The sequence below is a fragment of the Apus apus genome, chromosome 24 (genome assembly GCF_020740795.1).
Source record: "Apus apus isolate bApuApu2 chromosome 24, bApuApu2.pri.cur, whole genome shotgun sequence".
NCBI classification, from domain to species: Eukaryota; Metazoa; Chordata; class Aves; order Apodiformes; family Apodidae; genus Apus; species Apus apus.
In genome coordinates, this window is record NC_067305.1 from 6402844 (window position 1) to 6414701 (window position 11858).

General features: G+C 63.8%; 1 long non-coding RNA gene across 2 annotated transcripts; it reads right to left on the reverse strand.

Annotated features, from left to right (window-relative positions):
* Positions 1-8856: 8856 nt before the first annotated feature.
* LOC127393967 (uncharacterized) lies at positions 8857-11852 on the reverse strand. Of its 2 annotated transcripts, none has more exons than XR_007891568.1 (2): positions 10695-11852; positions 8857-10362 (listed from the first exon to the last, which is right to left on the reverse strand). It is a non-coding gene; the product is annotated as an uncharacterized LOC127393967 (long non-coding RNA). The 2 variants fall into 2 exon arrangements; XR_007891567.1 differs by having other exon boundaries at positions 8857-10365.
* Positions 11853-11858: the final 6 nt, after the last annotated feature.

Below are 11858 nucleotides of genomic sequence, written 5' to 3' on the forward strand. Positions count from 1 at the left end.
GGGTTTGAGACACAAAAGACAACAGACCACACAAACTACACCATGACACACGCAGGCTGGAGCTGCCCTGCCTGGCACACACTGACATCACACTGAAGAGTAACCCACTGCCTTTACCTGCCCAAAGGGACAGTTCCCAGACAGCCCTCTCCCCAGCTCTTGACTTTAAAACCCTTCCCTGCAATTCCCAACTTTGTCCCCACCTCCCCCAAGCCCTCCCCAGCACCCATCCCTCAACTTAGCTTTCAGGGGCCACAGGTCTCAGGCCATCCTTGTTTAAAGAAAGCTCCACAGTTCATCAACTCCAAAAGTCCCACAGTCAGCAGGCTCCTCATCACCTGCAGAAAAGAAAGATGCACCGCAGAATGTTAAACCACCTTCTCACCCCAAAACAACCCATACGAAGTTACCACCAGCAGAAACAGCTGCAGGCAACCAACGTGCTTCTGACAACACACACTGCTTACCCAGAGCCTCTTGTACGACACGGCTGCTCCTGTTCCAAGGAGCTTCAAAACACACTCACACAGCTCTAAAGATCCACCAACCCCAGAGCAGACTGAGCTCCCCGGCCACAGGCGGGGGCTCATATATCCCCGGCCCCGCCCAGGGCCCTCCCCACAATCCCCTGGGAATAGGGGCAGCTGGAACACCAGCTGGAATTAAGGGCTGGGGAGCAGCAGCTGGTCCTGTCACCTGCCTCTGGGGACACGCCCCGGGGCGGGGACGGAAAAGACAGCAGTGAGGACCTGCCCACGAGAAACCGCCTGTGGAAAGATCTCTCGAGGACTACTCGGTGAAGAGACTGATGAAAGGGATCTCAGAATTACTGGTCTCGCTGTGTCAGAGCCGGGCAAGATGCAAACGGGCATCCCCGGGGGAGGAAGGGGCAAGCGCGGCCCCGGAAAAGGAAAGCAACAGCGGTGCCCGCCGCTCCCGCAAAAAAAGCAGCAGAAGCAACAGCAGAGAAAGATGAATAAAATAAATAAAGGGAAAAAAAAACAACAGAGGAAGAAGGGAGATCAAGGAGGGGGAGAAGGGAGATGTGAAACATTGACTATTTCATTATGTATTTACACTAATTACTACTGCTTATTAAATTTTTAATACCTAAGATGTCTTGATAATAATATCACACTTTTAAACATATTAATTAATTAATTGTACTTAACTATTAATAATTTTCATTTCCTACGTGAAACAGAACGGGGATGGAGACACAGGAGCACCTGCGATTCATGCTCCAATGGAAAATAAATACAAAACAAATCCAGGTGAATGCAGGGGAGTTGGAAAAGATGATCTTTAAACTCCCTTCTCATTCAAACCACCCTGTGATTCGAGGAAACACCAACTGACGATGGCGGCCCCGCCCCGCCCCCCCCCCCGCGCCGCGTGCCGCATCCCTCCCCCCCTCGCTTCTTGCGGCCGTGGCAGCTCGTGGCGGGGGGGGGGCGGCAGCGCGCGGCGGAGGGGGGGGGCGCAGAGGTCGGCGCCGGACCGTCCTTCCCCACACCCCTTACCGCCGCTTTTTCCCCGCTCTCCGCCGTTCCCACCCCACACCCCCTGCGGCTTGCCAGCGCTCCACCCCTTCGCGGCTTCTCCCCCGATGCAGAAACCGCCGGCGGCAGAACCCGGCCCGCCCCGGCCCCGCGCTCCCTCACCGACTCCTCACGCGTCCCACGGACCCTCGGCCGCCGACTTCCGCCTCGCACCGCGTGGCCGCACCGGCCCCGCCCCGCGCGGGAGCACGGCACCCGGCCGCGGCTCTTCCGGCCCCGCCCAGCCCGGCGTTCACCAATCCCCGGGCAGCACAGCACCGCCCCGGACACGCCCACGCAAGGCAGCCGAAGGGCGGTGCCACGCACACGGTGGGCAGAGACGGCCCACGCCTACGAAGGGCAGGCGAGCAGCAAAGCCGCGCCCACCACCGTTTAAAGAGGGGAGCCACGCACGAAGGAGCGGCGGTGGCAGAGACAAAGCAGGGGCGGGGGCTCTCAGCAACAAGGGGCGGGGCCACACAACGGGCCGGGGCGGGGCCGCGGGACAGGCGGGGGCGGGGTCACGCAGCAAGCGGGGGCGGGGTTACGCAGCAGGCGGGGCGGGGCCACGCAGCAAGCCGGGGCGGGGTTGCGCAGCAGGCGGGGCGGGGCCATGTAACAGGCGGGGGCGGGGCCACACAGCAGGCCGGGGCGGGGCCACGCAGCAAGCCGGGGCGGGGCCACGCAGCAGGCGGGGGCGGGGTTACGCAGCAGGCGGGGGCGGGGCCACGTAAGAGGCGGGGGCGGGGCCACGCAGCAAGCGGGGGCGGGGTTACGCAGCAGGCGGGGGCGGGGTTACGCAGCAGGCGGGGGCGGGGCCACGTAACGGGGGGCGGGGCCACGCAGCAGGCGGGGGCGGGGTTACGCAGCAGGCGGGGGCGGGGCCACGCAGTCAGCGGGGGCGGGGTTGTGCAGCAGGCGGGGCGGGGCCACGTAAGAGGCGGGGGCGGGGTTGTGCAGCAGGCGGGGGGCGGGGCCACGTAAGAGGCAGGGGCGGGGCCACGCAGCAAGCGGGGGCGGGGTTACGCAGCAAGCGGGGGCGAGGTTACGCAGCAAGCGGGGGCGGGGTTACGCAGCAAGCGGGGGCGCGGTTACGCAGCAGGCGGGGGCTGGGCCACGTAACAGGCGGGGGCGGGGTTGTGCAGCAGGCGGGGCGGGGCCACGCAACAGGCGGGGGCGGGGCCACGCAGGAAGCCGGGGCGGGGTTTCGCAGCAGGCGGGGGCGGGGCCACGTAAGAGGCGGGGGCGGGGCCACGCAGTCAGGGGGGGTGGGGTTGTGCAGCAGGCGGGGCGGGGCCACGTAAGAGGCAGGGGCGGGGCCACGCAGCAGGCGTGGCCGGGTTTACGCAGGAGGCGGGGCGGGGTCACGTAAGAGGTGGGGGCGTGGCCACGTAACAGGCGGGGGCGGGGCCACGCAGCAGGCGGGGGCGGGGCCACGCAACAGGCGGGGGCGGGGCCACGCAGCAAGCCGGGGCGGGGCCACGCAGCAGGCGTGGGCGGGGTTACGCAGCAGGCGGGGCGGGGCCACGCAGCAAGCGGGGGCGGGGCCACGCAGTCAGGCGGGGGCGGGGTTGCGCAGCAGGCGGGGCGGGGCCACGTAAGAGGCGGGGGCGGGGCCACACAGCAGGCCGGGGCGGGGCCACGCAGCAAGCCGGGGCGGGGCCACGCAGCAAGCCGGGGCGGGGCCACACAGCAGGCCGGGGCGGGGCCACGCAGCAAGCCGGGGCGGGGTTTCGCAGGAGGCGGAGGCGGGGCCACGTTAGAGGCGGGGGCGGGGCCACGTAAGAGGCGGGGGCGGGGTTGTGCAGCAGGCGGGGCGGGGCCACGTAACAGGCGGGGGCGGGGCCACGCAGCAGGCGTGGGCGGGGTTACGCAACGGGCGTGGGCGGTCTACGCAGCAAGCCGGGGCGGGGCCACTTAACAGACGGGGCCGGGACCACGCAACATCGGGGGCAAAGCCAAGCAGCACTCGGCGTGGGGCGCTTCCCCGGCCTCCGCTCACTGTCCCCCTCCCTCGCCGCTTCTCCCCATATCCAGGAACCGCCAGCGGCAGGACCCGGCGCGGCTCGGCTCGGCTCGGCGCTCCCTCACCGATTCCTCATCCGTCCCACGGACCCTCGCACGGCGTGGCCGCACTGGCCCCGCCCCGCGCGGGAGCACGGGACCCGGCCGCCGCTCTTCCGGCCCCGCCCAGCCCGGCGTTCACCAATCCCCGGGTGGCAGAGCACCGCCCCGGACACGCCCACGGAGGGAGGCCAAGGGGGCGGGGCCACGCCCACAGTGGGCGGAGGAAGAACACATACGGTGGGCGGGCGAAGGGCGAGACCACGCCCACGAAGGGCGAGGCTAGATATCGCCTTACTGCGCATGCGCTGGCCCTGAGCTGCAGTACCGCACTTTCGACACCAGGTGCCAGCAGAGAGCGCTGCCGACCTGCAGTACCGAACTTTCGACACCAGGTGCCAGCAGAGAGCGCTGACGACCTGCAGTACCGAACTTTCGACACCAGCTGCCAGCAGAGAGCGCTGACGACCTGCAGTACCGAACTTTCGACACCAGGTGCCAGCAGAGAGCGCTGATGACCTGCAGTACCGAAGGTCGGACACCAGGTGCCAGCAGAGAGCGCTGACGACCTGCAGTACCGAACTTTCGACACCAGGAGCCAGCCGCGAGCTCCGCAGGAAAGAAAAATAAATAATAAATCACACACAAAAGAAAAATAAATAATAACCCAAAAAACATGTGGCAGCGTGGACACCCAGAAAGGGGCGCGGCCACGCACGAAGGGGGGGGGTGGGCCGAGCAGGGGCGGGGGCGGGGCACGCAGCACGAAGGGGCGTGGCCACACAAGAGGCAGGGCCAGGCACGAAACGAAGGGGCGGGGCCACTCAGCGGGGGCGGGGGCACGCAGCAAGCGGGGGCGGGGTTGTGCAGCAGGCGGGGCGGGGCCACGTAACAGGCGGGGGCGGGGTTTCGCTGCAGGCGTGGGCGGGGTTACGTAAGAGGCGGGGCGGGGCCACGTAAGAGGCGGGGGTGGGGTTGTGCAGCAGGCGAGGGGCGGGGCCACGTAAGAGGCAGGGGCGGGGCCACGCAGCAGGCGTGGGCGGGGTTACGCAGCAGGCGGGGGCGGGGTTACGCAGCAGGCGGGGGCGGGGCCACGTAACGGGGGCGGGGCCACACAGTCAGCGGGGGCGGGGTTACGCAGCAGGCGGGGCGGGGCCACGCAGGAAGCCGGGGCGGGGTTTCGCAGCAGGCGGGGGCGGGGCCACGTAAGAGGTGGGGGCGTGGCCACGTAACAGGCGGGGGCGGGGCCACGCAGCAGGCCGGGGCGGGGCCATGCAACAGGCCGGGGCGGGGCCACGCAGCATGCGGGGCGGGGCCACGCAGCAGGCGGGGGTGGGGCCACGCAGCAAGCCGGGGCGGGGCCACGCAGCAGGCGTGGGCGGGGTTACGCAGCAGGCGGGGCGGGGCACGTAACAGGCGGGGGCGGGGCCACGTAAGAGGCGGGGGCGGGGCCACGTAAGAGGTGGGGGCGGGGTTGTGCAGCAGGCGGGGCGGGGCACGTAACAGGCGGGGGCGGGGCCACGCAGCAGGTGGGGGCGGGGCCACGCAACAGGCCGGGGCGGGGCCACGCAGCAGGCGTGGGCGGGGTTACGCAGCAGGCGGGGGCGGGGCTACGTAAGAGGCGGGGGCGGGGCCACGCAGTCAGCGGGGGCGGGGTTACGTAGCAGGCGGGGCGGGGCCACGTAACGGGGGGCGGGGCCACACAGTCAGCGTGGGCGGGGTTTCGCAGCAGGCGGGGGCGGGGCCACGTAAGAGGCGGGGGCGGGGCCACGCAGCAGGCGTGGGAGGGGTTACGTAGCAGGCGGGGCGGGGCCACGCAGCAAGCGGGGGCGGGGCCACGTAAGAGGCAGGGGTGGGGTTGTGCAGCAGGCGGGGGGCGGGGCCACGTAAGAGGCAGGGGCGGGGCCACGCAAGAGGCAGGGGCGGGGTTACGCAGCAGGCGGGGCGGGGCCACGCAGCAAGCGGGGGCGGGGTTGTGCAGCAGGCGGGGCGGGGCCACGTAACAGGCGGGGGCGGGGTTTCGCTGCAGGCGTGGGCGGGGTTACGTAAGAGGCGGGGCGGGGCCACGTAAGAGGCGGGGGTGGGGTTGTGCAGCAGGCGAGGGGCGGGGCCACGTAAGAGGCAGGGGCGGGGCCACGCAGCAGGCGTGGGCGGGGTTACGCAGCAGGCGGGGGCGGGGTTACGCAGCAGGCGGGGCGTGGCCACGTAAAACGCGGGGGCGGGGCCACACACCAGGCCGGGGCGGGGCCACGCAGCAAGCCGGGGCGGGGCCACACAGCAGGCCGGGGCGGGGCCACGCAGCAAGCCGGGGCGGGGCCACGCAGCAGGCGTGGGCGGGGCCACGCAGCAAGCGGGGGCGCGGCCACGCAGTCAGCGGGGCCGGGGTTGTGCAGCAGGCGGGGCGGGGCCACACAGCAGGCGTGGGCGGGGTTACGCAGCAGGCGGGGCGGGGCCACGTAAGACGCGGGGGCGGGGTTTCGCTGCAGGCGTGGGCGGGGTTACGTAAGAGGCGGGGCGGGGCCACGCAGCAGGCGTGGGCGGGGTTGTGCAGCAGGCGAGGGGCGGGGCCACGTAAGAGGCAGGGGCGGGGCCACGCAGCAGGCGTGGGCGGGGTTACGCAGCAGGCGGGGGCGGGGTTACGCAGCAGGCGGGGCGGGGCCACGTAAGACGCGGGGGCGGGGTTTCGCTGCAGGCGTGGGCGGGGTTACGTAAGAGGCGGGGCGGGGCCACGTAAGAGGCGGGGGTGGGGTTGTGCAGCAGGCGAGGGGCGGGGCCACGTAAGAGGCAGGGGCGGGGCCACGCAGCAGGCGTGGGCGGGGTTACGCAGCAGGCGGGGGCGGGGTTACGCAGCAGGCGGGGCGTGGCCACGTAAAACGCGGGGGCGGGGCCACACACCAGGCCGGGGCGGGGCCACGCGGCAAGCCGGGGCGGGGCCACACAGCAGGCCGGGGCGGGGCCACGCAGCAAGCCGGGGCGGGGCCACGCAGCAGGCGTGGGCGGGGCCACGCAGCAAGCGGGGGCGCGGCCACGCAGTCAGCGGGGCCGGGGTTGTGCAGCAGGCGGGGCGGGGCCACACAGCAGGCGTGGGCGGGGTTACGCAGCAGGCGGGGCGGGGCCACGTAAGACGCGGGGGCGGGGCCACACAGCAGGCCGGGGCGGGGCCACGCAGCAAGCCGGGGCGGGGCCACGCAGCAGGCGTGGGCGGGGTTACGCAGCAGGCGGGGCGGTCTACGCAGCAAGCCGGGGCGGGGCCACTTAACAGACGGGGCCGGGACCACGCAACATCGGGGGCAAAGCCAAGCAGCACTCGGCGTGGGGCGCTTCCCCGGCCTCCGCTCACTGTCCCCCTCCCTCGCCGCTTCTCCCCATATCCAGGAACCGCCAGCGGCAGGACCCGGCACGGCTCGGCTCGGCTCGGCGCTCCCTCACCGATTCCTCATCCGTCCCACGGACCCTCGCACGGCGTGGCCGCTCTGGCCCCGCCCCGCGCGGGAGCACGGGACCCGGCCGCCGCTCTTCCGGCCCCGCCCAGCCCGGCGTTCACCAATCCCCGGGCGGCAGAGCACCGCCCCGGCCACGCCCACGGAGGGAGGCCAAGGGGGCGGGGCCACGCCCACAGTGGGCGGAGGAAGAACACATACGGTGGGCGGGCGAAGGGCGAGACCACGCCCACGAAGGGCGAGGCTAGATATCGCCTTACTGCGCATGCGCTGGCCCTGAGCTGCAGTACCGCACTTTCGACACCAGGTGCCAGCAGAGAGCGCTGCCGACCTGCAGTACCGAAGTTCGGACACCAGGTGCCAGCAGAGAGCGCTGCCGACCTGCAGTACCGAAATTCGGACACCAGGTGCCAGCAGAGAGCGCTGACGACCTGCAGTACCGAACTTTCGACACCAGGTGCCAGCAGAGAGCGCTGATGACCTGCAGTACCGAAGTTCGGACACCAGGTGCCAGCAGAGAGCGCTGACGACCTGCAGTACCGAACTTTCGACACCAGGTGCCAGCAGAGAGCGCTGACGACCTGCAGTACCGAACTTTCGACACCAGGTGCCAGCAGAGAGCGCTGACGACCTGCAGTACCGAACTTTCGACACCAGGAGCCAGCCGCGAGCTCCGCAGGAAAGAAAAATAAATAATAAATCACACACAAAAGAAAAATAAATAATAACCCAAAAAACATGTGGCAGCGTGGACACCCAGAAAGGGGCGCGGCCACGCACGAAGGGGGGGGGTGGGCCGAGCAGGGGCGGGGGCGGGGCACGCAGCACGAAGGGGCGTGGCCACACAAGAGGCAGGGCCAGGCACGAAACGAAGGGGCGGGGCCACTCAGCGGGGGCGGGGGCACGTAACAGGCGTGGGCGGGGTTTCGCAGCAGGCGGAGGCGGGGCCACGTAACAGGCGGGGGCGGGGTTGTGCAGCAGGCGGGGCGGGGTTACGCAGCAGGCGTGGGCGGGGTTACGCAGCAAGCAGGGGCGGGGCCACGCAGCAGGCGGGGCGGGGCCACGTAAGAGGTAGGGGCGGGGCCACGCAGCAGGCGTGGGCGGGGTTACGCAACAGGCGTGGGCGGGGTTACGCAGCAAGCGGGGGCGGGGCCACACAGTCAGCGGGGGCGGGGTTGTGTAGCAGGCGGGGGCGGGGCCACGTAAGAGGCAGGGGCGGGGCCACGCAGCAGGTGTGGGCGGGGTTACGCAACAGGTGTGGGCGGGGTTACACAACAGTCGGGGGTGGAGCCAAGCAACAGACGGGGCGGGGCCACGTAAGAGGCGGGTGCAGGACCATGCAGCAAGCGGGGTGGGGTACGTAACAGGTGGGGGGGGGGGGGGGCTTACGCAACAGGCGGGGGCGTAGCCACGTTAGGGGCGGGGGCGGGGCCACGTAAGAGGCGGGGGCAGGACCACACTGCAAGCGGGGGCGGGGCCACACTCGAAACCGGGGCGGGGCAAAGCAGTAGGCGGGGGCGGAATCACGTACGAAGCTGGGGCGTGGCCACAAAGCAGGCAGGGAGGAGTAATGTACGAAGTCGGGGCGGGGCCACGCACGAAGAGGTGGGGATGTGCACGAGCGGACAGAGAGCGCTGGAAGGGATGTTGCTAAGCATGACAAGGGGGCGGGGTTTCACACTAGGTGCGGGAACACCCACGAGGGCGGAGACACATTCAAGGGGCGGGGACACATCGGAGGGCAGAGACATGGATGAAAGGCTGGTAAACACACAAGTGGGCGGGAATAAGCGAGTGTCACACACGAGACGGCACGCTCTTCATACCATTTATTTGCAGTTTTAGGACATAAAGTGTGGATTTTTCCATGTACGTATTTCTTTACACACAGGTATACAAACAGAAAAAATAAAGGGCTGCAGCTCCCTCAGACCACCTGCCCCCGCCCTTGTCCCACCAGATGTCAGCTGCCCCGCACGGGCGGATGGGGTAAGAGTGGCCTGTGTCAGACTCACGGCTCCACGACGTCTTTAATTTTGTTCGGCTGGTGGCAGCTGCGAGCACGAAGCGGAACTGTGTGCGTGCGGAGCTCTCGAGCTGCAGTACGGAACCTCGGTCAGCAGGTGGCAGCAGAGAAGACGGCGGCTGCGCCCTTACATTGCTGGTGCTGCAGTACCGCAACTCGGGCACGAGGCGGCAGCAGCTCCCGGCGGGCAGCGCGTGCCCATCCGCGGCACCGGTGCTACAGTTCCACGGTTTTCCCGGCGGCAGCCGCGTTTCCGTACCGGGAGGCATCGACCAGTGCAGCAGCATCATCCCGGAGGCACTGCAGCATCACACTGCGTTACCGGCGGACGGCAACGCACAGCGTGGCAGCACCACGGAGTGCAATTCTTGCACTGCAGTACTGATTTTTGGGCACCGGGCTGCCATCAGCCTCCTCGTCCACACCCGGGCCTCCTCCAGCCCTGGCCCATCTGCAACACCAGGCCATCCATCATCACCCACCCCACAGAGTGTGTCATCTCCTTCCCTGGGCTCCATCACACTCCCACCACGTGGAAAGAACCGTGGCCAGGAGGGAAAATGAGACAGCAAGTGTTTACTAAGTCACACATTTAACTCAAGGGAGCAAGTCTGCTCTGGGGTCCAGACCCCTTCCCCGATTCTCACCCTGCCCCTAGGACACCTCAGCAATCATTCCCTGAGCCATACATGTCGGTCCAGCAGGGAATGGTTGGCCAGTCAGTTCCTGGAGAAATTGACCCCCTTTCTGGGGCATGGAAAGGCAAAAGAGGGCTCCTGGGGCAACCAAAAGCTGATTGTGAACATCCAAAAGCACACAGAAAACTCTGGAGGAGAGAAGAAATCTAAATGGAGAATTTGGTGGGCCACTGCCGGACAAAACACAGGGTGCAGAAGCCATGTGGAGGACTCTGGGGCACCCCAAAATGTGAATTGAAGGTTCTGAGGCACACTAACATACACACAGGTGTCACAGGATGCCTCCAAATCTAAGGACATCAGAAAGCAAAGCTGGGGTGCTGTCATGTGCCTAGATGAAAAATGTGGTTCCTGCAGGGCAAGTGCAAGGCCCTGAGTTGCATGGGAAGGCACATGGAGGACAATAAGGCATGCATCTCAACATATTTATCATGTGTGCATGTCCTTCTCTCTCGCTCCCTTCCACCTCATTGGCATTGATTCCACCACTCTATTCTCACCTTCATTATTGAACTTTTCATGCAAGGACAGCATGTATGCTGAGACTTCTTAGTAAGAGACTGTATTTGCTTGCTTTGCCAGATGTGCAGTGACTGCTGGGAAACAAACAAAAAAAATTCTCCTTGGGGCATACCAGAAGGGATATGGGATGATGACAGGACAAGAAACTACTGTTTCACGTGTCCAGAAAACCTTGGAGAATCCACACACTCAGTACTATACGCTCTCACATTCTCTGCATCTTATGAATGACAAAGTTTTGAGTTGGAAAAGTGCAAAGGTACCATGTACAAGGTGAGCCTAAACAGGCTGTAGTTTCTAACATCCCTGACACTGGAGGACATGTGAGGCAAGACTAATATGCTCCTCCTAATTAGCATTTCCCATTGCCACTGTTAGGGACAGAATACTGGTGTATACTTACACAGATAGCTCCAGTCTGACATTTTGTATGTTCTTAGGACATCTGAGACAGAGAACAACAGAATGGAAAAGTTATTATGTTTTAAGCACCACTCTGCTGATATAGTTTATTTGTATAATAGTTAGACCTATTTCTCAACTGAAGCAGTGAATGCCAGTCCTAACAGTTGAAACCCTGAATTGATTAAGAATGCTAAAATTAAATCACAGAGGAAAATCTGTGTCAATTTTTGAGTCTCTAAACACAATATAGCTCAGAAATAAAGATCAAAACTTTATTTCCATGTAATAAAAATAATTCCATGACTACTGTAAACCACTGCATAAACACTATGGTATATAAAAGTGTTAACAATTTTTAGATAATTCACCACAATTAAATTAGTACGGATTACAAATATTATGTTTTGCATTAAGAACAGCTTCATTCACAAAATATTTTCTGTCTGTACTCAAAAACATTAACAGCTTCCATAAATAAATTAGTAAAAATTCCTTATTTCTGTCTGATGATGAGCACAATTACACAATCACAGTGTGACAGTAACAATATTGCCACTTATGTTTAATCCTAGGATACTCTGAATGGCAATACAGAACAAAATAAATGTAACTTTAATAATCTGCTATTCAAAAAAGACTAATAAACCTGTAACATGCACATTGGGATCTGCCTGTAATTAGCATACTTTCAGTAAATTACGGCTCCTAACTGTAAAAGCCCTGAGAATTCACAATTTAAAAGTAATTGCCAGGCTAAAATAACTGTGAGAACATAAAGGCATATTCTTGCATAAAATAACACAGAACTTTGCCAAATAACAAAATCAATCTTGAAAATCTATTTAGTTTGCTTCTACGTATTTTGTGAATCCAGCAAGTTACAATACTGCAGTCTTGCTACAGCATAATTTTAATGAATCCAGTTTCTATATAGTGTAGGTAGCACTAGGATGAATACTTACAAAGGCCAGTTTTCATAGTATCACATAGTTGTTTGGGTTGGAAAGGACCTTAAAGTCATCTAGTTCCAACCCCCCTGCATGGGGAGTTTCCCTTCTGAAACCTTTCAAAGAGTCATCTCTAGTCAACTGCATGTATTTTCTTACCCCCCATTTTAGAGTATGGGTGTAACAGTACGTATTTATTTGTATCTGCAATTGAC